The sequence below is a fragment of the Ischnura elegans genome (genome assembly GCF_921293095.1).
Source record: "Ischnura elegans chromosome 13 unlocalized genomic scaffold, ioIscEleg1.1 SUPER_13_unloc_2, whole genome shotgun sequence".
NCBI lineage: Eukaryota > Metazoa > Arthropoda > Insecta > Odonata > Coenagrionidae > Ischnura > Ischnura elegans.
This window is the reverse complement of record NW_025791658.1, coordinates 10,689,810-10,717,287: the sequence shown is the minus strand read 5'-3', so window position 1 is coordinate 10,717,287 and position 27,478 is coordinate 10,689,810. Positions and strand designations below refer to the sequence as shown.

The 27,478-nt window shown below is 38.6% G+C and overlaps 2 long non-coding RNA genes across 2 annotated transcripts; both read left to right on the top strand.

Annotated features, from left to right (window-relative positions):
* The first annotated feature begins 10,151 nt into the window (after positions 1 to 10,151).
* Positions 10,152 to 11,324, top strand: LOC124172684. Its single transcript, XR_006868250.1, has 2 exons — positions 10,152 to 11,025; positions 11,110 to 11,324. It is a non-coding gene; the product is annotated as an uncharacterized LOC124172684 (long non-coding RNA).
* A 3,361-nt stretch (positions 11,325 to 14,685) lies between these two features.
* LOC124172683 lies at positions 14,686 to 15,345 on the top strand. The gene is made up of 3 exons (XR_006868249.1): positions 14,686 to 14,839; positions 14,953 to 15,113; positions 15,197 to 15,345. It is a non-coding gene; the product is annotated as an uncharacterized LOC124172683 (long non-coding RNA).
* The last annotated feature ends 12,133 nt before the right edge of the window (positions 15,346 to 27,478 follow it).

Below are 27,478 nucleotides of genomic sequence, written 5' to 3'. Positions count from 1 at the left end.
TAGAAAAAATACGAAACCACCCTATTGTAGGCACCGGCTGGAAAGGGTTGAGCAATCTTAATTGATGGTCTGCGCACGTAAATGAGGAAATACATATTGTTTCATTTTTAAATTATCATAATCATTAAAAATAAAAGTGAAAGTTTGGATCATCCATATTTTCAAATTATTAGTACCCCCCTTTGCCCATAAATTACCTAGTGTTGAACTAGAGAAATAGATTGGGAAATTATTTTGCTGAGCTCAAGGCCGTAATACTTGGTGAATGATCATGCTGAATGATCATTCGAATGAAATCATTCGCCCTGAATAATGGAGAAATTGGCGAATGTACAGTCATGTGCATGATCATTCAGTGAACAATAGAATATGTTCTAATTTGCTCACATGATCCTGTGAATGATCCCGTGATCATTCAGCATGATCGTTCATCTACATCTACATAATACCCTGCGAGCCACCTCAAGGGTGTTTGGCAGGGGGTGATCAATCACCAGCATGCGGCATGCATTTGGACTCCCACAAGCACAACACACCGTCCAAAAAATGTGACGTATACTAAAAAATTATACAACTATATGCAGTTAGAAATAATAATAAAATTGAGAAACATGCATTAAGTTTTACATAGGTTTTTGACTACACTACAAGTTATGCAATGTACAGGCATCCCCCGAGTTACGTATGCCTCGACTTACGTAAATCCGTACTTACGTATGTGATAACCGTATTTCGAGTGATTACGTTAATTTTCGAATGCGAGCAAGATGAAGTAGATATTCGCTCGTATATCCAATGGTAGAAGAAATATCGAATGGTTATCAAGTTTTTTACGTGATAAACAAAACAAAGTGACCCATTTTTATCATTCCTCGAAGGAATTTTCATTAATTTCTGTAGAAAAATCGCTAATAAACCCCAGGTCACCAATCAGCGTGAAAATTTGTTTGCAGTTCTAGCGAAGGAAGTGGTTGCGTTCACTCAAGAACTCCGACTTTCAACTATTTAAAAATTGTATCCTTAAGTTTGGACATTTCCATCTGTGGAATTAAAAGAAAATAAAGTTCGAGCAGAAATGTTTATAGGGGAAAGTAATTGGTTAGTACCCACGTAAAGGCACTGAAATTTTGAGTATTGGCAAAGAACGCCGCAAAAAAGTGAAGAAAAAGTTAACACGCGATATTAATTGCGTACATGTTGGCGACTGGGTTTTCGTGTTGTATTTCGCTTAGATTTTATTTAGCTGCATTTTCTCGTTCTCTCATATTGTGTGCCAATATTAATGAATACTGCGTTATTGAAAGCTGTTCCCCAATAACTTATTTGCAAGTTAATGACGGAGTTGGCTGAAACCTCACTTTTAATTACCTTCGTGCATTGGAAATATTCTTCGATGTTTCCAGCGAAGTAAATATTCAAATGATGATATTTTCACGTCATTTCATTGAGATCTGAGAATATGGAAGTATGTTTGCTTACGTGAAAGATTGACTGTTTGTGCGTGTGAATGTATCTAAGAATATAGTGATTTACTGGTATTTTTTGTGCGTTATTTGCTCATAATCCTCGACACCTCTCCTACGTCTATTAACTGTGAAAATGAAACCACTAGATTCATCAATCAAAGTAATACATATATTAAAGGCAGAAGATATAATGATTAAAGGTAAGAAGACAATGCAAACTATGGGCCCTTAGATCGCAGTGTAACGTAATGAATCAATTTAATTATTCATTTTAGTAATGTAGCGTTGAGATACCGTACTTTTCCGAATCCACGCGATCGGTCAATCGGGCAATGCTCGAGATGCAACTCTCAGACTATTAATGTTTCTTTATTTTTTTATCTAATAACGTAAGAATACGCGGAAGAGTTCATGATTATCGCAGTGAATTGAATGAAACTTCACCGAGAATTTGCCGCGCATTTCTCCGCTGAGAATTCGCCTCATTGAAATCTCTGAAGCACCAACGCAGAATGTTTGACTTACGTAAATTTCGACTTATGCAGAGTCTGCCGGAACGCATCCCTTACGTAACTCGGGGGATGCCTGTATTTATGAGTTCCATCGCTGCTGTTATTATCTCGCATTGATCGTGGAAAAAAATGACATTCTGTACCTGTCTGTTCTACAATCTATCTCTCTTATTTTATTTATATGATCTGATCTTCCGTAGTTTTTTCCAACATTTTTTAAAAACTTAATATACTACGGGAACGACAAAGTGCTGGATATGGTTGGCGAGGAGAGGCAGCTTTTAGATGAGATACGCAGGAGACAGAAGGTTTGGATGGAGTTAGCGCTTAGCGGTGAAGGGATGTCGGAAATGGTGTTGGAGGGTAGAATGTTGGGGAAACGAGGGAGGGGAAGGAAAAGAATAGGATTTTTAGACAGATTGAAAGAGAGTAGGCCTTACAGTGAATTAAAGAAGGCAGTGCTGGAAGGAAAGGGAGGCTCCCAGATCACCTCTTTAGTACTCCATGGAAACCTACCTTAATCGGTAGAATACTATAATAATAATATACAACGCCGTTGTAAGTTTTCCAGATTTGGAACACACAACAGAAACGTTTCCAAATTCATTCTACATTTTCTTCACACTTTCACACACTCGCGGACCAAAATCACCTACAGGTTCCTGCATGCACAAAAAAACTTTAGGAAGTAGCTTTCCTGAAGCAGTAATGGCGTACTGTGCTGTATATGAGTGTGTCATTTTTCTCACACTCCCAAGAGCCACTTTTAATTTTTGTCAAGTTGCTTTTTGATTCCTTGTAAGTGCTATTTCCATGTCAATTAGTTTTAAGTCATCCCATTCCATCCCCACTAACGTCCCTTTTTCCCGAGTGATGTATCTCATATTTTGTGTGCTTCATGTTATTTTCTCATGCTTTTGAGAATAAATGTTTATTTGTTTAATGCAACCCACGAGTGTTTTGCAACCCAGGTGTGTGTTTTCCTCCGAATCCAGCCCCAAATCCCCAATTGTTTCGTCGTTTCGTGCCCTGACCTACTCGTTCCTACGTCGTCCGCGACTCGAGATATTTCTTGCTCTAAATTGGTGGAACGCGATCCCGTCCGCCACAATACCCATCTGTCGATCATTTCCAGCTTGTCGTGTTTCGTTCCCCCTGATTTTATATCTTTCTCCCATATGGCTAGCATTCCCTTATGTTTTAAATGCACCGAACCTAGAGTTTGAAGGGTGGCAAGGCTCCATTTAGGATGTTCCTTAGCCATATTCACAACTTTCTCTTTAACATCTAATGGGATGTGCTGGTGAGTCGACCTTTTGGGGCTGGGTTCATACTCGCTGTGGTCCGTCGGCGATGAGTCATCACTGGACCTTTCTTCGCCTAAAATTCCTGTTACATCATCCGGCACTGGGAGATTGTCCGATTCACTGGACCACTAAACAGCGCCTCTACTTCTTCAAACTTGAAATCATTCAAAATATCCAAAAAACTCCCAACAACTTCATCACCATTTAGTTTGGAGCATCGCGTGACAGAAGCGTTTTTAGGGCCGTTAATAGCCTGCATCCCACGCAAAGTGTCTGTAACGTGATAAAATATTTGCATTCAATAATAAATACTATTAAAAATAATGGACAAAGAATAGGGTTTGCTACAAATAGCATTATTTACGTCATTAAAATATGCCTACCTTCAAAATGACGAACAGCTCCCGTTAAATCATCTTTGCTAAATGCATGTTTTGACGTTGAATAACAATCGTCTACAGCACTGCCACTAGAAGGCCCAGGGATTGGATCTGGTTCCATTGTATACACAGGTAAAATGCTTATTTCGCACGGTATACTAATTTATGAGGCCCTTATTCCAAACTTCTGCCTTCCGATGTCCACTGATGAAGGTTTAGGCTCAAACTAATGCCAAAGATAGGAAAATACGAACAATACCCTTTCAAAAAAGAATACGTAAATTGAATAATTCAATCAAAAAATTAAGACGGAACTTCGACCGACAGTTTGGATTAGCACGTGTTAAAATAAAATTCGTCCTATAGTTTATGCAAACAGAGACGGCGCACAGTGACGAAACACCAAAATCGTGGTCAAAAGTAAAAAAATAAACATTAAAATTTATGTTTTTTCTATATAGGGCTTGGTAGTTAAATAGTTTTTCCACTTTAATGCGTATGCTAGGAGTCTGTAAGTACTCACCTACGTTTTTTAATTAATGTTCAAATGAAAGGTTCCCGGTTCCTTATGCCACGGCAGGGGACCGTTCCACGATAGCGGTGTTTAAAAGTATGTAGTGCAGCTAATTTGATACCAATTTTAAATATCAAAAATGATTTATCTCCCCTGATACCAGTGTATTTTAGTATATATTGTTTAATAATGACAGAAAGCAATCCATATAAGTTATTATTGATCAAAAATAAGGAATTATATTGAATTTTCAAATGAAAAATCGACAAAAAAAACATCAAAAAGTTACTCTGAACTGCTTTGCATGAAAATAATATCTGTGCCATCTTATTGCTGAAGACCTTAGATATAGACTACAATAATAAAATTTTGCTTATAGCTGCTCATGGGTTTCTTAATGAAAATAATAAGTAGAAGTCATTAAATTAGCGGTGGTTAGTCTTTTCGAGGATCGCTGATTCTTAATTTATATTTTTGAAAATAAAATGAAATATGTAATAACAATAACCAGAACGTTAAGTAAAGCCACATGGTAACCAGTGGGGATATTTGAGTTGTTTAGAAAAGTCCAACATGATGTAAGCAAGACGCTTTTCTGGTGAGTGCATAGCCTGATACTACTTCATTGCGGATTATTGGTACTTCAAACATGCCTGCAAAGTGAGATGCAGTTTTGATACAATACTACGCATTTTTTTAATATTGTAGGTATAACATACGGCCTTACACGTAAGGAAATATTTGAATTGAGTCAGCCACTTTGGAAGGAGGCATCTTCAGCTGTATATGTAGCTGTGGAGGAGGCAATTTGTAGCAAATTCGGCTGCATTTTTACGCTGTCTGAGGGAGATAGAGCACGGTTAAGATCGTTAATATCAGATATGAAAAGCAGATGGAATAAAGCCAACCGTTTTGTGGAGTGATTTAACGGTATGTACAAGGACTGGTTCACAACTACCATCTACTTCGAAGATATTCACCAGAAATTCGAATGCGCTCCAGGAAAAGATGGCCAGCCAACGGCGGACTTTTCGGCAGCTAGTGATCACACAAAAAGGAAACGCACTGAACAGATGCGTTCTGAATCCACACCCGAAGAGTTGGCGTATGCAGCACAAATGTCTCTCCGTGCTCAAGGAAAAACTGACGCAGCAGTGGTTGTTATGAATGCAGCCCTAGGGTCGCCAACAAAAGCACGGAAATACCGCTCGTGGCTTGAGGAGAGCCACGAAGAACCTTCAACTCCTGAGCGTGCTCTTGCCTGGTTAGTGCAAACACACCAGACAAAAAGTTCGTACCAGGCATTACGAAACTGGTCGATTATGCAAAACAGTAGAATGGTACCTCCTTATAAGTTAGTTGCAGATGCTAAAACAGAATGTTACCCGAAAAATATATTGTGCCGCGACTGGATTGAGGAAACCGGGTTCCAGGCCCTTCTTGATCACACCACAAGGCGCATCTTGTTACTCCAACAATAAGTAATTCACGCCTTACCAGAGCAAGTAGTTGGCGACCTTCAGCATATTGTGAAGTGGGGTTGCGATGGAAGTTCTGGGCAGAAGAACTACAAACAAAAAATGATGGATAGTGATGGCGTGGAAAAAGACGATTCCAACTTGTTTTTGACGTCACTGGTCCCAATACAGCTTACATCGTCTGACAGGGATTGCTGTATGGAAAAACCCGCGGCCGTCTTCACCTCGGTTTTGCCGTCCTTTAAAAGTTGAGTTCGTAAAAGAGACGAAAGAGCACACAATTGGAGCTATCCATGATGTGGAACAGCAGGCATGTATTCTCGTCCCATTAACAACAGAAATCGATGGAAAAATTGTGGAGGTGAAGTACAAGCTGGGATTAACCATGATTGATGGTAAGGTTGCAAACGCAATAACAAATACATCATCAACCTAGAGGTGCTACCTGTGTGGAGCCACAACTACGGTGTTGAACAACATCGATGATATTTTGCAGCTGCCAATAAATGAGGACTACTGTCAGCTAGGTCTATCCACTCTTCACGCATGGATAAGAATTTTTGAGTGTTGTCTGCATGTGCCATACAGGTTGGACGTTAAAGTATGGCAAGTTCGCAATCCCCTGCAGAAATCCATCGTTGAAAAGCGTAAGACTCTTGTGCTGAATGGTTTACGAGAACAGCTAAATTTGATCGTGGATCGGCCGAAACAAGTCTATGGCAGCACAAATGACGGCAATACTGCTCGCTGCTTCTTTCAAAATGCAAATCTATCGGCTGCTATCACTGGCCTGGACATAAAGTTACTTGATAGGTTCTACAATATTTTACAAGTACTCGCTTGCGAGTATCAAATTGATTTGGATATTTTCGAGGAATATTCCCTGAGGACCGCTAGAATGTTTGTAGATGTATACCCACGGTATAATATGCCCACAGCGGTGCAAAAAAATTTACTGTATGGAAAACAAATAATAGCCACTGCTTTGGGCAGATGTCATAGGAAGCCCAGGAAGCAACAAATAAATATTTGAAGCGCTTCCGCCTAGAAAATTCATGTAAATGAGCCCTGACGATGAATGATATGTTTCACCGGCTAATGGTTTACTCGGACCCGGTCATTTCATCCCAAAAAGACCTTGTTCCTAAAATGATGAAGCCTCTTAGTGATGAAGTGAGGCAAATGCTTGTTGTTCCCGATATCTCAGAACGCCAATTCACTTCAGATAATGAAGATTCAGAAGAAGAATGAGCTGTGTGCGAGCACATATGTTTATCTGCTTCCTTAATATACAATTATTATTTTTATTTGTTGTTAAATTTGCATATTGTTGATTTTTTAATTTGTTATTATAATTAATAAATCCATATAATATGATATTTCCTGGAGTATAGGTCATTTAAACAAAAGTTAATAATAATAATAATAATAATTTTATTGGTCCCAGGACTTTACATTGTAAAATATAGGACATGTCATACACAAAAATAAATACATACACAATCAAAGTCAGAATCAGACACTTCTGTGGTAGGCAGATTCCTCTAGAAACTGAGTTGTGCTATAATAGCCTTTGTTGACTAGAAAGAGTTTAAGATTAGATTTGAAAATTGCCCTTGTAGAAGCTTTTTTTATGGTTGACGGCAGAGCATTATAAACCTTGATAGCCATGTGAAAAGGGCTCTTATTGTACATTGCAGTGGCGTGGCAGTACATATGTACATCTCCACTATGGCGAGTGGAGTGTCCGTGCACTTGAGCATTGGTAGTGAGATCTTTTATATTATCTTTGACATGCATACACAAGTGGTATATATACATAGATGGTAACGTTAGGAGTTTTAATTCTCTGAAATAGGGTTTGCAAGATTTCCACGGGGGTATCTTTGCTATATACCTTATACTTTTTCTTTGTGTTGCGAAAACTCTACGAAATCCAGGCGACGATCCCCAGAAAATAATTCCATAGGACAAATGGGATTCAAAATAACCATAATATACCATTTTTAGAACGTTTAAATCAACAATATCTACCAGATTTCTCAGAACATATCCACTTTTAGCCAGGGTTGAGCATAGGGTATTGGTATGGGTCTCCCAATTTAGGGAATCATCAATAGCTAGACCTAGAAACTTGGTGCTATTTACCCTCTCTATGGGCTGACCATTTCAGAATACCTCTAACTGAGGCACTTCCCTCTTTTTTTTAAATTGAATGTAATTCGTTCTCTTAACATTTACAGAAAGTTTATTAAGGTTGAACCACTTTTCTAGGAGTAGTAGTGAACTCTCCAGCTTCGTTTGCAGCAGCTTAGGATCCCTGTGGCTCATTGCTAGAGATGTATCATCAGCATATAACACTATATCATTGTTTTTAATAAACCTCGGCAAATCATTGATGTATAGTAAGAATAAGAGGGGCCCCAAAATACTGCCCTGTGGTACCCCTACATTTATTATTTCAATGGGAGATAAGTAGTTTGTAACAATGTTGTTGATGTCTGTACCCTCAACCTCTACCATCTGTTGCCTATCCTCTAGATATGATTGCAACCATTTATGAACGATTCCCCTGATCCCATAGTGCTCACATTTAATGAGAAGGATTTTGTGATCTACTGTGTCAAATGCACGAGAAAGGTCATTGAATATACCCACCGAGAATTCATTCCTGTCCCATGAGGTCATGATTTTTTTCAGAAAGCATGCAATCGCATCATTGGTGCTTCTCCCCTTTTGGAATCCAAACTGTTCCATGTTTAATAATTTGGATTGGATGACAAAGTTCATAATCCTGTCTCTCATCATTAGCTCAAAAATTTTAGATATATTAGTCAGCAAGGATACTGGCCGGTAATTTCCTATATTGTCCACATCACCTTTTTTGTGGATCAGTTTTATTTTAGCTATTTTTAAATAGTTTGGAAACTCATCCTTATTAAAGGACTCATTTATTATGAAAGCTAAGGGCTTAATTATAGCTTTAGAGCATTTTTTTAGGATGAAGGAAGGAATATCGTCTATCCCAACTGATGGTTTGTCTTTCAGGCTATTTATGCACTTCAATACCTCATTTTCTGTTACCGGAAAAAGGACCATACCCAAGGAGGAAGAAAAGTCAAAATGACATCACTTTGACCTCAAAATGACCCACAAAAAGTCACTATTCAGTCAGGACTGTAAAGGTGACTTTTTGCGGGTCATTCTGATGTCAAAGTGACATCATTTTGACTTTGAATTCATTTGTACAAGTTTTCACTAAAAGTGAGAATCTATAAAAAAAATTGTCAAATATTCTCTACGATACTCACTCTCCCCGCATTCCAACCTGAAGGTTGGTTTGGAAAGGTGAGGGTAGAGCTCACCCCTGACACTTAATCACACAACCGCGCATGCGAATAGCACACCTTAAGGAAGGGGGCCAGTTCCTTTCCCTGGGCTAGTTCTACAGATATCATTATTAATTTTGGGGAGCCCAAAGTTTCACCCCAGGTTTGAACTCCTGGGACCCATCTGCCAATAATCAGTGGCTACATCCAATAGGTCACTCAGTGGCATAGCCAGGTTTTAGGCCTAAATTTAAAAGGCGGCGCCCCTTAAAATTCTCCCCTCCTTCCCTTCCCCTATTGGTACCCCAAGACGTGACTGCGCCACTTGCCCTGGGCGATATATATCGTGAAATATCGCGATAATTAATTATATCGGTAATTATCGATAAATAATTGTCCGATAAATAGGGCCCAATAAAAGTATCGGGACCGATAGAATATTGGAACCGATAAAATATCACGATATATCGTCCAATAAAAATATCGGGTGCGATAAATTAACTGAGCCATTAAAAATATCGGAATGGTTAAAAATAGTCTTCCGATAAAATACTACGGAACTACTATTATAAAGTAGAAATATCCTTTCGATATAATATAAAGATATATCATCCGATAACAAATATTGGGCCTGATAAAAATCGCCATTTGATAAAATACTACGCTAGATAATCCGATAAAAAAATCGCCACTGCTAAACTATCACGAAATATCATCCAATAAACCTTGCTGCTCGAATAAAATATCACGATTTATTGTCTCATAAAAGCCACAGCCGCGATAAAACATCGTGATTTATCACCCGATCGCGTCGTCGCGCGCGAAAAATTATCATGTTTTGGCATCGGGAAATTAGTTTGGGAAAATTTTTATGGCTAGAATATGCATAGGGTTGGCCTTCGTTTATGCTAGACCATAAATCGGTGCGTTAAAAACTCACTAATGTATGGTACATCGCGATATTAAATAGGAGGTATTTTTTCATCGAATTATATAACGTGATATATTTTATCTGAAGGCAAATTTTTATCGGGCTGGAGATTTCTTTATGAAATGATACATCGTGGTATTTTATCGGTAGGCGATTTTTATGGGCTCTGATGTTTGTATCGGATGATATATACGTATATATCATCCGATACAAACATATATCGTGATATTTCATTGGATATTGGATGACATTCATCGTGATTTTTTTGTTCTCGATTATTTTATCGATTTTCGTCCGAGATTTAATGACGTTTTATGATAATTGTTCCTTAAAAATGGTCTATTACTCGCTTTTACCGCAAGAAAGTCCCAGGCAACGAACGTATTTCGCCAAAATATTTCGAAGGAAATCCGTGACGCGCCATTTCTAAACTAGAATGCGCCGCGGTTTTTTTAAATAATTCATCGTCGCTGATTGCTACATTTGCGTAAGAAATAATTAAGCTTCTCCTCGTTTTCAATAATATTATCGGTGAGAGCTCGTACGTGCGTCACTACGGGAATAATAGCCAATAATAAATATCTGTCTTCATTTGAAATCAACAATGGAGCATTTGTTTCACTGTAATGTGCCATTTCTCGGATTATTTACGCTGGTTTTTACAAACGAGACAAGAGATTGCAACCATACAGGAGAGGAAAAGGAAATGAAAATTTGCTTTATATTGCTCCAGAAGATGAGATGTTTGAAGCAATTAATATGCCAAAACTTCTCTGGATGACGAGAAGGATTTAAACAACTTTGAAGAGCTCTTATAAACCTCATCTCTCTTCAAATCATTTGTGAGTAAATTGACTGTTATCCGCTCTACATCATCCATCAAGTTAACCCTTTTTTTCCCTTCTTGTGCCATTTGTTAAAGTTAAAATTTATTTCGGTTTCCTTTCTCACAGGTTTAACATCTTAGACAAATTGCAGTTGATTATACTGATTTCAGCCCATGTGACCAGAAATATGTGTACAAATGAATTTGCTTGCTGCATCAATTGGGATGGAGAGCTTGGAAAAATTATGTTCAACAAACCCTACATCAATAAGGCTATTTGCAGTTAGTATCAATTTTTTTATTTAATGTATCATCAAAATTAGAAACTTTCAGCTTCTTGATGTTATTTTTTTCCTTTGTTTGCAGTCCCACGATGGAAGAATTTCCCTCAGGGTAAAGTACCTAATTAAGAAGAAGGCAAAGATTCAGCGGTGGTTCAACAAAATTGCTTAAGCAACTAGAGGCAACTGAAGGGAAAGGAAATGCTACAGAATCAACTGTAATGGCCAATGTAGATGATTTTTCTCGATTTCTATTTGAAGAGGGAGAAAAGGAACATTAAAAGGAAAATTAAAAACAAATCCTGAGGAATTTCTTCTTGTAAAATCTATCTGTTTTTTGTTGCAATAAATCCTAATAAAGGTTGAGTTTCATATCTGAAGTGTTTAATTTATCCCTAAATGACAATCTAAATACAGAAATTATAGTATGAATCGTTATTAGAAGAACAAATAGGTTTGGTCACAAATAGTCAAAGTGAGTTCAAAATGAGGTCAAAATGATAGGTAGTCATTTAAGGTCATATTGACATCATCATGAGTCAAGAAAGATGTCATTTCACGGGACCATTTTGAGGTCACCGTGACTACCAAGCCATGACTTGAAAATGAAATCAAGATGATGTCATAATGACTTTTCATTCCTCCTTGGGTAGAGGAGCACATGTGTTGACAGTGCCCCGTACTGAATCTGTCACTACTTATTATTGAGCTATGTAATTGTAGGGGTACAGTTGCAAGGTACAAGCCAAGCAAGGTACAAGGTTAGCAGCCAAAGTTTCGATTTATTTTCTTAAATCATCTTCAGGGCTATGTTAGAAAAAGTGTCAAACAATAAAAAATACAGAGAATAAGACGATACACAATATTTATACACAAAGAAGGAAATATGTATATATAAACATATATATAAGAACAGAATGTAATATACAAAAATTTTTGACATATTACATTATATCAATATTTCTACGATCCATAAACTATAAAAATATTTATATTTGTGATAGTTAATAACTTCTATTAATGCCATGTTGCCAAACGGAGCTGTGCGGGGCCAGTGCCGGTTACCAGGAAGCAAAGTCACGCGCGCAAGACCTGGCAACGCAGCTTTCATTTGTTCCGTCGTTTTTTTTTTAAGTGGCCATGGATAATGATCTAAACTATATGAAAATCATGTATATTCCGATTTCCCAATAATCCGGTTTGGCTGAAAAATATTGGTTTTTCTCCGAGCATGTCTAAAAATAGGGACGAAAGAAGTTTTTTAACAATTGATTGAAGCATACAGATAACACAAATGCTTGTGCAACGTAAAATCATCGAAATATAGTGGCGTTTCTAGCGGGACATTATAAAACTATGGTAGTGACTATTGGTGTAGATATTGATACGTGTAATAGAGCACGTGATGCCCAATATTTTTAAAAATATTGCGCGCCGATTTATCTGCCAATAAAATAGAAATTGTCATACGGGCTTAATTATTGGTAATATCCTGTGAGCCACCTCAAGGGTGTTTGGCACGAGAACGGATTAAAAAAAATAATGTTAAAATTCTGTGTGATAAGATCCTAAAAGACGACAGGAAAGGTTTATAGTAAAGCAAATCATTTCGGAACAGAGTACTAGGTATATCCATAAAGTCAGATCCTGATTAAATTTCTAAAGGGGAGAATGATGCCTCTGTAGCTTAACTGACTAAATCACGGCAAATTGGGGGATCCTGGTTCGAATCCTGGTCAAGGCGAATGATTTTTTTCCCTGTGGATTTTTCGCACAATTAGTGAATTGCAAGTGACTACCCAAGGAGGAAGAAAAGTCAAAATGACATCACTTTGACCTCAAAATGACCCACAAAAAGTCATTATTCAGTCAGGACTGTAAAGGTGACTTTTTGCGGGTCATTCTGATGTCAAAGTGACATCATTTTGACTTTGAATTCATTTGTACAAGTTTTCACTAAAAGTGAGAATCTATAAAAAAATTGTCAAATATTCTCTACGATACTCACTCTCCCCGCATTCCAACCTGAAGGTTGGTTTGGAAAGGTGAGGGTAGAGCTCACCCCTGACACTTAATCACAAAACCGCGCATGCGAATATCACATCTAAAGGAGGGGGGCCAGTTCCTTTCCCTGGGCTAGTTCTACAGATAATTATTAATTTTGGGGAGCCCAAAGTTTCACCCCAGGTTTGAACTCCTGGGACCCATCTGCCAATAGTCAGTGGCTACATCCAATAGGTCACTCAGTGGCATAGCCAGGTTTTAGGCCTAAATTTAAAAGGCGCCCCTTAATTAAAATTTTCCCCTCCCTCCCTTCCCCTATTGGTACCCCAAGACGTGACTGCCTTGGGCGATATATATCGTGAAATATCGCGATAATTAATTATATCGGGAATACTAATTTGAGTTTTGTACATTATCGATAAATAATTGTTCGATAAATAGGGCCCAATAAAAGTATCGGGACCGATAGAATACTGGAACCGATAAAATATCACGATATATCGTCCAATAAAAATATCGGGTGCGATAAATTAACTGAGCCATTAAAAATATCGGAATCGTTAAAAATAGTCTTCCGATAAAATACTATGGAACTACTATTATAAGGTAGAAATACCCTTTCGATATAATATAAAGATATATCATCCGATAAGAAATATTGGGCCTGATAAAAATCGCCATTTGATAAAATACTACGCTAGATAATCCGATAAAAAAATCGCCACTGCTAAAATATCACGAAATATCGTCCAATAAAACTTGCTGCTCGAATAAAATATCACGATTTATTGTCTCATAAAAGCCGCAGCCGCGATAAAACATCGTGATTTATCACCCGATCGCGTCGTCGCGCGCGATAAATTATCATGTTTTGGCATCGGGAAATTAGTTTGGGAAAATGATTATGGCTAGAATATGCATAGGGTTGGCCTTCGTTTATGCTAGACCATAAATCGTTGCGTTAAAAACTCACAAATATATGGTACATCGCGATATTAAATAGGAGGTATTTTTTCATCGAATTATATAATGTGATATATTTTATCTGAAGGCAAATTTTTATCGGGCTGGAGATTTTTTTATGAAATGATACATCGTGGTATTTTATCGGTAGGCGATTTTTATGGGCTCCGATGTTTCTATCGGATGATATATATCGTGATATTTTAATGGATATTGGATGATATTCATCGTGATTTTTTTGTTCTCGATATTTTTATCGATTTTCGTCCGAGATTAAATGACGTTTTATGATAATTGTTCCTTAAAAATGGTCTATTACTCGCTTTTACCGCAAGAAAGTCCCCGGGAACGAACCTATTTCGCCAAAATATTTCGAAGGAAATCCGTGACGCGCCATTTCTAAACTAGAATGCGCCGCGGTTTTTTTTAAATAACTCATCGTCGCTGATTGCTACATTTGCGTAAGAAATAATTAAGCTTCTCCTCGTTTTCAATAATATTATCGGTGAGAGCTCGTACGTGCGTCACTAAGGGAATAATAGCCAATAATAAATATCGGTCTTCATTTGAAATCAACAATGGAGCGTTTGTTTAACTCATGGAGAATACATTATTAGTCATGGTTTCACTGTAATGTGCCATTTCTCGGATTATTTACGCTTGTTTTTACAAACGATAAAAGAGATTGCAACCATACAAGAGAGGAAAAGGAAATGAAGATTTGCTTATATTGCTCCAGAAGATGAGATGTTTGAAGCAGCTAACATGCCAAAACTTCTCTGGATGACGAGAAGGATTTAAAAAACTTTGAAGAGCTCCTAAAAACCTCATCTCTCTTCAAATCATTTGTGAGTAAATTGACTGTTATCCGCTCTACATCATCCATCAAATTAACCCTTCTATTTTCCCCTCTTGTGCCATATGTTAAAGTTAAAATTTATTTTGGTTTCCTTTCTCACAGGTTTAACATCTTAGACAAATTGCAGTTGATCATACTGATGGAGTTTTCAGCCCATGAGGCCATAAATATGTGTACGAATGAATTTGCTCGCTGCATCAATTGGGATGGAGAGCTTGGAAAAATTATGTTCAACAAACCCTACATCAATAAGGCTATTTGCAGTTAGTATCAATTTTTCTATTTAATGTATCATCAAAATTAGAAACTTTCAGCTTCTTGATGTTATTTTTTCCTTTGTTTGCAGTCCCACGATGGAAGAATTTCCCTCAGGGTAAAGTAATTAAGAAGAAGGCAAAGATTCAGCGGTGGTTCAACAAAATTGCTTAAGCAACTAGAGGCAACTGAAGGGAAAGGAAATGCTACAGAATCAACTGTAATGGCCAATGTAGATGATTTTTCTTGATTTCTATTTGAAGAGGGAGAATAGGAACATTAAAAGGAAAATTAAAAACAAATCCTTAGGAATTTCTTCTTGTAAAACCTATCAGTTTTTTGTTGCAATAAATCCTAATAAAGGTTGAGTTTCATATCTGAAGTGTTTAATTTATCCCTAAATGACAATCTAAATACAGAAATTATAGTATGAATTGTTATTAGAAGAACAAATAGGTTTGGTCACAAATAGTCAAAGTGAGTTCAAAATGAGGTCAAAATGATAGGTAGTCATTTAAGGTCATATTGACATCATCATGAGTCAAGAAAGATGTCATTTCACGGGACCATTTTGAGGTCACCGTGACTACCAAGCCATGACTTGAAAATGACATCAAGATGATGTCATAATGACTTTTCATTCCTCCTTGGGTACCTTAAAGATATCACCTCTGTAAAATTCTTATCCTTACCTTGTATAAGTCCCTCAGCTTACTAATAACTAATCGCTTAAGAAACTATAAAGATATCACCCTGGCTAGTCCCGGTGTACTCAAATTAAAAAAAAATAGCAAACAGTCTCGTAGTCGTTAAGTGCTAAGCCTCTGCCTTCCAATTTTTTTTCTATTTTGGGGGTTACCCACAAAACATTTATGTATGACACCGCTGTCCCTGGGGCACCTATCCTCTGACGTTCCACGCTTCAACGCAGTTATATTTCATTAAGTAAGTCAATGACCAACGATTAATTTGAATATTCAGCATTATTCAAGCGATATACATCGATGACTAAGTTCTGACAACTCGTATCGTAACATTTGGTTGGTTTTGACACAGGTATCCTAACCAAAGTGTAATAACATTACAAATTGAAATTCAAGCAAAAAAACAACTCTCTGTTGGCCTTTCAGGACCTTGGCCTTGGCAGGAGATGGCCTTGGTTGGACTTTCTCATTTCATTATTCAGGTAGAGTGGGAACCGTGTGCGTGCACTGTGGCGTAAATAGGGTGGTTTCTATTATTTTTTTCTTGCCTAAATCGAAAGATTATTACTCCTGGAGTACGTATTTCACGCTGTTAGATTTTTAAATGACGATATCTATTTTTCGCGATTAAATGAAAAGTGAAAATTTTCAAGCCAGCGAAAACGCGACGCATAAGTATGAATGCCGGGAAATCTATCCGTGCGACGTATTTCTGGTCCCCACTGCCGCCCTGTGAGGTGACCTTGAGGCGAGGCTTAGCGCTGATATGACGCAGGTTGCTAGCGGGTAGCTGAGTGCCCTGCTGGCTGGTAGCGCTTGGCTTAAATAAGGATTATTCATAGCTTATCAAATGAAGAAAACTTTCCGACCTTAGCCAGTTTTAATAAGTGATTATTAAGACATGTTTCCCTGAGCTCTGCGCCTCATGCATGCATTGGTAACCTCAGACGATGTATAACTCCTATCTTCTCCTATAGAAACTGTCCCTGTCCCTGAAAGAAAGGTCCCTGTGACGTCAAGTGGAGGGGCATCGCATGGGCGCCAATCTGGCCCTTTTCAAATGAGGATAAAAATGGACCAATGCCATTCATCTAAACCGGTATTTCTAAAATCAAATAATTTGCACATTATGAATACACTAACGGTGGGTAACGGATTGCAATCGATGCCTTTCTCTTTCTTTGATGAAGGAAACTACCCTATTATCGGGAGGATATACTAAATATTCCTCACCATACTGAAGCATTTTCGGGTGAAACACAAGTCAGTACGCTATCAGAAAGTAAAATTTGGGGGAAATGTGCGTGGGGAAAATTTGAAATCAGTCGATGGCAGGGGGGTAGCCAGGAATTTTGTTAAGGGGGGTCGAAAACCAGGGGGAAAATAAAAAAATGGGATACAAAGGAGAGGGTAATAAACTAATTTTAACACCATTAGTAATAGAAAAAAATCATTTTCCAAAGATTCATTTTTCAATTTTTGAAATTTGTGATTTTTATATATTTTTTTTCCTTCTATGAAGGAAAGTGATTGTGTTTTTATATTTTGAGGGGGTCCTCTCACTGCACTACCAGTCAGTGGTTCATCTTAAGATTTTTCCTATTTTCATTTCAAAATCCAAGCGTAACAGTTTAGGCCCTTAGTATGTAAAGATGTTTTTAAAGAACAACTTGAAAGCCCATAAAATAATTTTTAATTTATAGTGATGGGTCGATTCCAAAATTTTATCGATTCCGATCCCGATTCCGATTCTGACATTTCGATTCCGATTCTACCGATACCGATTCCATCGATTTGCATTTTTAATTCCATAAAAATCATATTAGCGCAACACCACCTGGATAAATTAAAAAAATTTTGAGGATTAACGAGATCGCGTGTGGTTTTGAAAAAATGGTCATGTTTGGGCCACTGTATCATCACTAAAGCGTCGTATTTAGGTAAAATGGCATTGAAGTATATATCTGGTAATGACTTATGAGTACTAACGCTAAGTTTCAAGTCTCTATCTCCAAAAAGGTGATTTTGGACTTTATTCCAGCATTTTCGGATTTCGGACCGGTGTGCGCCGGGTCGGTAGGCTGGCATAAAGATATTCGGCGCCCAAATCGACAACTATAGTGTGTTCGGCAAGGTGATACTACCAAGCCAAGGCATTGGAATGACTTATCGGATTTAAAAACAGTATTATTACATGAGTTTCATGATAGCGCTTCCTGTCGGCAGATTACTGAACCTACTACCCTCGAAAGCCATGTAACCGTAACTTACTCGACTCGACATTTGCAATGCTACTCGAAATACTCGAGTCGAGTACCAACTACTCGACTCTACTCGAACTTTCGAAAACTCGCAAATCCCTAGAAGATAATGTGTTTTGTTGTTACGATAACGCGGCGCGAAAATTCAAATGACTGTTGGAAACGCAGTCATATTTAAATTTGTGGTTTGAAATACTACTGGAATCGGAATAGATTTTTCACATTGGCAAGTACTCATTTTCGATTCCGATTCTGGGCCGAGAATCGAGGAATCGAACCGACCCATCACTATTAATTTATAAAAATATTAAAATGTGTATGACGATCTGAAAAGCATTCCATTTATAATATGTACCCAGAATAACAATAATAATAATTTTTATTGTTCCAAGAGATCCCATATGTTCCCGTGACATTGGAAGTTGTCAAAATAAAGTAAATAATTAAAGGATTATTATTATAGTATTCTACCGATAAAGGTAGGTTTCCATGGATGCTAAAGAGGTGATCTGGGAGCCTCCCTTTCCTTCCAGCACTGCCTTCTTTAATTCACAGTAAGGCCTACTCTCTTTCAACCTATCTAAAAATCCTATTCTTCTCCTTCCCCTCCCTCGTTTCCCTAACATTCTACCCTCTAGCACCATTTTCAACATCCCCTCACCACTAAGCACTAACTCCATCCATACCTTCTGTCTCCTCCGTATCTCATCTAAAAGCTGCCTCTCCTCGCCAACCATATCCAGCACTTGGTCGTTCCTTTTCCTCTCCGTCCATTTCACCCTCTCCATTCTTCTCCATACCCACATCTCGAATGCCTCCAATCTTCTCTCGTCTTCTTTCCTCAGTGTCCACGTTTCCGCACCGTAGAGAGCTACACTCCAAACCAAACTCTTCACTAACCTTTTCTTTAAACTCTTACACAACGATCCTCTCAGAAGCTCCTTCCTGCTCATGAACGCCTCCTTCGCTAATGCTATTCTCTTCCTGATGTCCTTACTACTGTATCCGTTTTCCTCTAACGTACTGCCTAAATAATTGAATTGCTCAACCTGCTCAAGTTTTTCACCACCCACCTTTATCTTGAGTCTCACATTCCTCGCTAGTGATGCTTTACAAAACCGCATTACCTTAGTTTTCTTGTGATTAATCCTCATCCCAAACTCCTCGCAACGTTCGTATAACGCATCCACTAGGGCCTGAAGCCCCCTTGCTGACTGACTGATCAACGCCTGGTCATCCGCGAATCTCACTGATTTGAACATCATTCCTCCCACTTTTATCCCAGCTTCTAACTCATCCCACGCTGCCCTTACCATCTCTTCAGCATACACGTTAGAGAGCAGTGGCGATAGAGGACAGCCTTGCCTCACACCTCGGCCAATGCTTGCCCACCCAGATTCTCCGTCCGCTATCCTCACTTGCGCAGTCTGGGCCATATACAGGTTACAAATCAGTCGTCTATCCCTCCAGTCTACACCTATTCTCTTGAGAATATCCATTAACTTTACCCAGTTCACCCTATCAAACGCTTTTTCAAAATCTACGAAACACACATATACGTCCTGCTCATATTCTAGATTCCTCTCCACGAGGGCCCTCATTATTGCTATTGCATCACGAGTTGACTTCCCTTTTCTGAAACCAAATTGATCTTCGCCCAAATACTCGTTTGCCCTCGCCTCCATTCGTCTGTTCAATATCCTCAGCACTACTTTAGCCGCATGGGATATTAGGCTGATAGTCCTATAATCTCCGCATTCCACAGCTTTCTTCTTTTTCGGAAGCGGAATTAAAACCGTCTTCACGAAATCCTCCGGCCAACAACCCTCCTCATAGATCTTGCGCACTAGTTCGAAAAACCTTTTCTTACCTTCCTTCCCTAGATTCTTCAGAGGCTCACACGGGATGTTTTCCACGCCTACTGCTTTCCTAGCCTTCATATCACGGAGTGATCTCTCTATTTCTGAATCTAATATCTCCGGCCCAAGATTATCCTCCTCCACTGCACTTTCCTCCTCAAGAGTCAATCTCTCTGGTCTGTTCGTTCCTTCATACAGGTCCTCCACGTATTCCTTCCACCTACCCTGTACCTCTTCTCGCTCGGTTAGCATCCTCCCACCTTTAGCCTTAATTTTAGACATGGCTTGTCCTCTTTTGCCGACCAATATCGACTTAACTTTGGCGTACTTCTCCATCCTTCTGGAACTTTTCCATTTCCTCGCACTGTCTTTTCCACCAAGCCTCCCTTGCCCTCTTAGTTTCACGTCGTAATCGATTATTCAATTCCTTATACATTCTTTTGCCCTGTTCTGTGTCCACGTTCTTCCACTTCCTCCTCTCCTCCATTTCATTTACCATTGCCTCCGTTATCCACGGCTTCTTTATCCTTCTACTGTCAACGTAACCAATTGACTTCTCCGCTGCTTTGACTATTCCCGTTTTAATATTATCCCATCTTTCCTCAACATTCTTAGAACTTTCAATCTCCCGTATACTAATGTCCACTAGTTCCTGATATTCTCTCCTCATACTCCCCTTCAGGGCTTCTACGTTCCATTTCTTCGCCTTTCTAACTTTCATAAGTCTTTTGAATCTTACGTTGCATTTCATGAGCACTAGATTGTGGTCCGAATCCGCATCCGCTGCAGGGAAGCTGCGCGAGTTTTTCACACTGTTCCTAAACCTCTGTCTTACCATAATGTAGTCTATCTGATATCTCCCCGCATCCCCTGGACTTTTCCACGTGTACCTTCGCCCTTTATGATGATTGAACCACGTGTTTGTGATGAATAATTTGTTTCTCCTACAAAATTCTGCTGCTTTCTCTCCCCTGTCGTTCCGTATTCCTAGACCAAAATCTCCTATTTCGTTTCCATCCCTCCCTTCCCCGACTGAGGCGTTCCAGTCCCCCATCACTACCAGATTTTTCTTACCCGGTGTGTCTCTAATTATTTCCTCGAGCTGTTCATACACCTCGTCTACTTCTTCCTCCCTATGATTGCTAGTGGGCATGTAAACCTGGACCACCACAAGGTTGGTGGGCCGCGCCTCAATTTCTACCACCAGAATCCTATCGCTTACCTGGTCTATACCTACCACACGCTTACCCATCTTCCCGTTTAATACTAAAGCTACCCCTCGCTGGCTGTCTTCCCCTCCACTATGTATAACCCTATACCCATCACTCCAATAGTCCCACCCATCCCTCCACCTCACCTCGCATAATCCTAAGATATCTATCCTCCCTTTATCCATTTCCCTTTTGATATTTTCTAACTTTCCCGCCCTCATCATAATCCTCACATTCCACGTCCCCACATTTATAGCAGACATCTTCTTCTCCATCATCTTGGTCTTCTTTTCTTCTTTCTTCATTGCTGCTGCCACTGATGTTGATGATGATAATTCTCTGCAAGGATTTCACATGTTGGCGACCCCGAGGACCTTGCCAACCTCGCTGCCGTGCCCGACACCCGCCCTTTGCGGACGGGTCCCGGGCGATGAGATTCCGAGGCTCATTTGGTTGTACTCCATGTGTTCAGGGAAGAGTTAGTTGGTAGGGTTTCCCACTTCCATTCCAACAGTGTTTTTTACGTGACACCATCACGCGGACTACCTTTCGTCTGGCTCCTACCCTTCGACCTATCTGGCATGGGTGGCCCTACCGGGAATAATTTAGAATTAATCCCGCCTGTGCTGCTCTAGGGGTCATAGGAGCGGGCAAGCCTTTCCACCGCGACAAGGTTGTAGCCCAAGGGAAAGGACTAGGAATTAAAGGATAGTTACAAATAAATGAAGTGATATAATATTTACAATTCTTACAGTTTAAAGGAAAAAGTTACAATTTTTGTGGTTGATGGGCTAAGATTACTCAGAGCCCAACATAAAATCCTTCAGGCTATAGTAGCTGTTTTCCATTAAATATTTCTTAAAAGCATTCTTGAATGGTGTAGGTGGAAGACATTTGATATCATACGGTAGTTTGTTGTATAATTTTGATAGGGAGAAAAGGGGTCCTTTTTGGCAGAAAGTGCTAGGGTAGTGTTTGAGGTGAATGTCATTGGTGGTTCTGGTAGCGTGATTATGGAGAGAACTATTTTTTGGAAAGTAATCAAGGTTTTTCTTAACAAAAGAGGCATAGTTGAGTATGTACAGTGATAGGAATGTTAGTATTTTCTGATCATTGTGAAGAGGTATATTAAATTGTGTATGAAAATCTAAAATCATTCCATTGATTGTATGTACCCAGAATAAACTTGACTAATGACTTGGTTTAATTGCAGGAATTTGAAAATGCATTTGGATTCGAAAATATCAAAATTGAAACATCTGGCTCCAAAAATCCTGGATCCGTCTTGAACTTGGCATTCATCCATTATTCCAGCAAGTGCAAGATGATTTCTCCTGCCAATCCTGTTAAGGTGAGTAAATCATGATTACCTTCTTAATTACTAGTATGTTAAGAGCCATGTAAAGTCCGTGCTGGATTTATCTCCACTTAAAATTTGATTCACGTGATGGAAACTGATATTTTCAGTTCACTTTCCACAAATATTACTTTTAAATACTGTAATTTTAAAATGTGTGTATATACCTAGATTTGGGTCCCTAATTAAACCTCTCCAAAGTGGAAATTGCCCTGAATGATGCCTTCTTAATATCCTGTGTATTTTGAAATTCCCTGCTTTTAGCTATGGCTTCTGATTTCGATTTAAAATGTGACAGAGTGCAGGCAGTTATTTAACATTTTCAATAATTCTTGATTTAAATTGTTGATATTAAACATTAATACTGCCTATGTCCATCGACCAGATCGCTTTAAGCTTTAAAGGCATCAAAATGAGAGTGAATAGAAATGTTGACTGCTTTCCACTCACCATTATCCCTTTCGAAATGGTGGAGTTTTTGCCTCAGCATGACTGCTGCACTGAGCCCCAAGAGACTCTCCCGTCCCCTCCGTACGGAGAATTTTTGCAGGGCATTCGTTAAGAAGGGTCTCGCTGTCGATCGCGCTCTTTCAGCACCAACCTTTTCGACCCTTCGTAGCTGGGACTCGGCATTATCACGGACTCAGAGGGTAGTTGGGCTCTCTCCTTTCAAGGTTTATAACCTTACCACCCAGGTATCATTTTGATGTCGGTCCAACGTCGATACGACGGCGACATAGGTCGTCTACACGTCGATCCGACGTCGGGAACCGAAGTCGGTCCATCGTCGAAATGATAACGTTTAGCCAGGCTACAGCCGACACGCAAAGCGACGTCGGACCTACATCGAACTGACTTCGGTTCGACGTCAAACCGACTTCAGCACGACAAAAAACCAACTTTGTCCCCGACATCAAACTGTTGTCGGCCCCGACGTCAAACTGACATTGGCTCGACATCAAACAGACTTCAGCCTGACACCAAACAGACTTCGGTCCGACATCAAAACGCTGTCAGCCTGACATTGGACCTTAAAGTGGCCCGACATGAAATCAACTTATGTCCGAAATAGACTCGAAATGAAGGCGACACAGGCCCAGCACTAGAAACAGTATCGAGGAGACATACCCCAATCTATTATTGTATGTGACATATTTATCTGAAAATAAGTCACCATTAGCTTAGGATTGAAATGACCTCGGTGCTTTTGTAGAAATAATAAAAGAAACTAGAAAGCAACATACAATCATTTCAATAATTCAGTTATGCAAAAGAAATTTGGAGCACCCTGAATTACTAGAAGCATTATCATATGTATGGAATTAGATGAAATCAAATTATTTCAACTAACTAGAAGCATAAAAGGATACAGAGTACGCAAGACGATAAATCAAGATGGAAGTTATCTCTATCTGAAATTGATATCCAAACAGATATCAGAGCCTCATATACCGTATATGTCTGAATAGGGCCCCCTTTTTTTTCAAAAAATGGCCGTGATAAAAGTTAAGGGGGGGGCTATATTCAAACCCATTTTTTTAATTTTTTTCCTAAAACTCAAGCCTCAATATTAGGAGGGGACTGTATTCAGAGGGGGACTATATTCGGAGGAATACGGTACTCATCAGAGTCCAAGTAACTACCCAGGTAGCAATCCAGTATCAGCTCGGCATAGGCTTAAGCCAACAACAAATTTCAAAATCCAAGTAACCATGCCCTCTTTTTCATTACCTTAAGTTAAAACCTTAAAATAGAATTATATCAATACTAAGGAAAATAATTAAGTTATAAGTAAAATAATACCATTTATTAAAATTGACATTTTACAAATTAAATATGCAACTTTCAACAAAAGGAAATTGTCATCAGTCATCAATTGAAATCAACACACAAAGAATACAATAATACATACAAACAATTGTTGATATGTTACAGATATCTACAGATACAGAGACAGACTGAAACATCTTTACAGGCTAAATGTAAATAACTTTTTGAAACATTGAGATATTCAGAACTCAGCTTGTGTACACATTAATTCAAAGGAAGAACAAATACGTCGACAAAACCTTTTTGTCAAGGAAATGGAGGTCAGATTAGTGCTTTGGCTGGACAAAAATGTAACTCCACTTATTTGCGCTCACGTTTCAAACCTTAAATAGCCCAGAAGTTGCGGCAATTAAATAATGGATATTCATTAGGTCACTACCCAGTGAGAAATGGGTGGTGGAATCCACGTGGAACCCACGTGGAGAATTAACGTGGATACCACGTGTTTTTGGTCGTGGAATCAACGTGGAACCCACGTGGAAATTTGGTGGAAAAATTAAAACAGCAGTAGGTGCTGTCCTAAAACCATTAAAACCTCAACCACTCTATATCTAAACCTTCTATATATGTGTCTACGATTTTTCATGTGCTCTCATGGCTGCCTTTCCACGAATTATATAAAAATAGAATGTGCGATACATTTTCACATAACTAGCGTGGTTTCAGGATGATAAATGACACAATGTCACCAGAGAGTTAAGTTCCACAAATTAGAAATTCTGTTTAACATTTTATGCTAATCACCACAAATCCACTTGAAATCAACGTGGATTCCACGTGGGTCCAACCACTCAATAGCCACCACCACCAAATATCCACCACTCAACGTGGATTCCACGTGGGTTCCACGTGGATTCCACCACGCATTTCTCACTGGGTAAGGGCCAAAAATCGATAAGAAAAATTATTTTTTCGTAGGAGGGTAAGTTAAATAGTAATATAAGGAAAAAGAATTCTTCATTTAAATCAGGGCCGATATTTGAATTAATGATACGAATATAGAAAGGCACCTACATTTTAAACACTAATTAGGCTAAATCCTGAGTCTGAGAATAGTGTAGAGAAAGTACTTTCTAAGGGAGATATTTATCATTTAAATTTACAAAATTAATGCTGTGCTGAAACACCAGGCAGCCATATTTTCAGAGCTGTGACGTCATTTCGTACAGTGTTTTCAGGCATGCCAGTTTATGCCAAAGATTAGAATACATACAAAAATGCTGAGTTTGGAATGAATGCATGGATTGACTCATGAATTATATTCAACATCTGCACATCCCATCATCTTCATCTTTTCATTTGTTTATTTCTCGGTACAGTGACGACAAGAAGTCCTTATCAACTTTTCTAACTCGACCTACCTACTAGTACCTCGTAGTCGCTCTTCCATTCTCACGTTTTTTTGCTAACGTTTTCAGATTTATATTGAAATAAACATTAATAGTGACCCTTAACAGTGGTGATCCTAGTAATGCCATGACTTCATTTGTGAAAACAAAGTCACTAACTAGCAGTATCCATGTCTCAAACATACGTATTTATCATATAAGTATAAAAAATAATATAAATTTTAAAAGAATATGCAAATTAAATTAAAATTCTAAGGTGAAAATGTACGTACGTGGAGCCTAAGCTAGGCAATTACTAAACCATCCATCAAATTCTTCATTAAATAGTAATATGAATTGGTGGATCGTCGTAATAACAACACAGTAAAAACTTGTATCTTGAAAACCTATAAAAGTATGCTATGAAGATATGCAGATAGGAAGAACCAACTTAAGAATTGTGCTAACAAATACTACAAGAAGCATATTAATACCGAATATTTCTTTCTAATTTAACGCATTCCTACAGGAATATTCCCAGCATAGTTCAGGAATATTCCCGGGATATTCTAATAGGAATTTACCTGGGATATTTCAGGAATTTTCTTAGCGTAGTCCAGGAATATTCCCAGGATAGTCCACGAATATTCCCACCCAAGTAGCAATTGAATTCCATACAATATCTATAATATCCAACTGTAATATCCAATTTTCATCCAACAATATCGCTAAGATATTCACATAATATCCGAAGTTGCCGCCAAATGCCATCTATTCACGATTCCAGCCAAGGGAGACACCACCTGACGGAGAACGCTCGAAACAGAGGAACGATGGTCATGACGCGTTAGTGCTATGTATGAGGAATAGCGTACATGAGACCTTTACACTGTTTTATTGACTAGTTACGGGGTGATACCTACTTTTTGGTTTCAAAGCAATTATTACCCTTACTTGAGGTTAAATATTCTTTAATTCTACGACCCTGTAATACCTGCAGCACAAGTGGAATTGTTTCAAAGCGAGGCGATGACTGTTGTTCCCGCACGTAGGTAGGAGCAGAAAGCTCTTGCTTAGGATGATTTTAATGGAGATACGTTGGTTTTACATGTTATAGCTATTAATATATGGTTATTTCAATTGAAAATCGTTCATGTGTCAGGTTACGCAGAAAAAAGTAGAAAATTAGCTTATATCCAATGCATCAAAGTATCCGATATCCGTGATCGCGGTTTTCGACATTTTCAATATTACATACTCAATATTTACATTGCCATTATTATGAATGGGATGGTATTTGCCCGTGTTACTCTGATAAATGTGTTTTTTTCTTCTGCGCACGATGTGCTATTGAACAATTTACCTAAAGTTGCTGAGTATAGTAACTCAAGATTGACGTTAAGTTTCAATAGCAAGGAGGATGAACCTACTGTACCATTGAACGAACGATTTTTAACAGCGTCCCACGATGTAAATTAGTAATATATGCATTATGGTATATATTATTAGCTTATTTTGATTGATTCCAGGTGTCAATTCAGTAGTCAATTCGAAATCATACATAGTCACAGAAAATACTGCTTTCAGACAAGAAATGGACGACTTTCACCTATCCAAGGCAATGCCAAGTTTCATTTCGACTTTGAAATGTAATAGTGGGCAAAGAAACTTAGTCCCCAAATTCCTTTCCCCGTAGACAGTTACAATAACTCATTCAACGGATTATTATTTACAGTGGAACCTCGTTAAAGCGAGTACGGGCTATAGCGACACCCCCGTCTGTCGTTCGATAAATGTAATGATTGACGAAACAACGCTTTGCA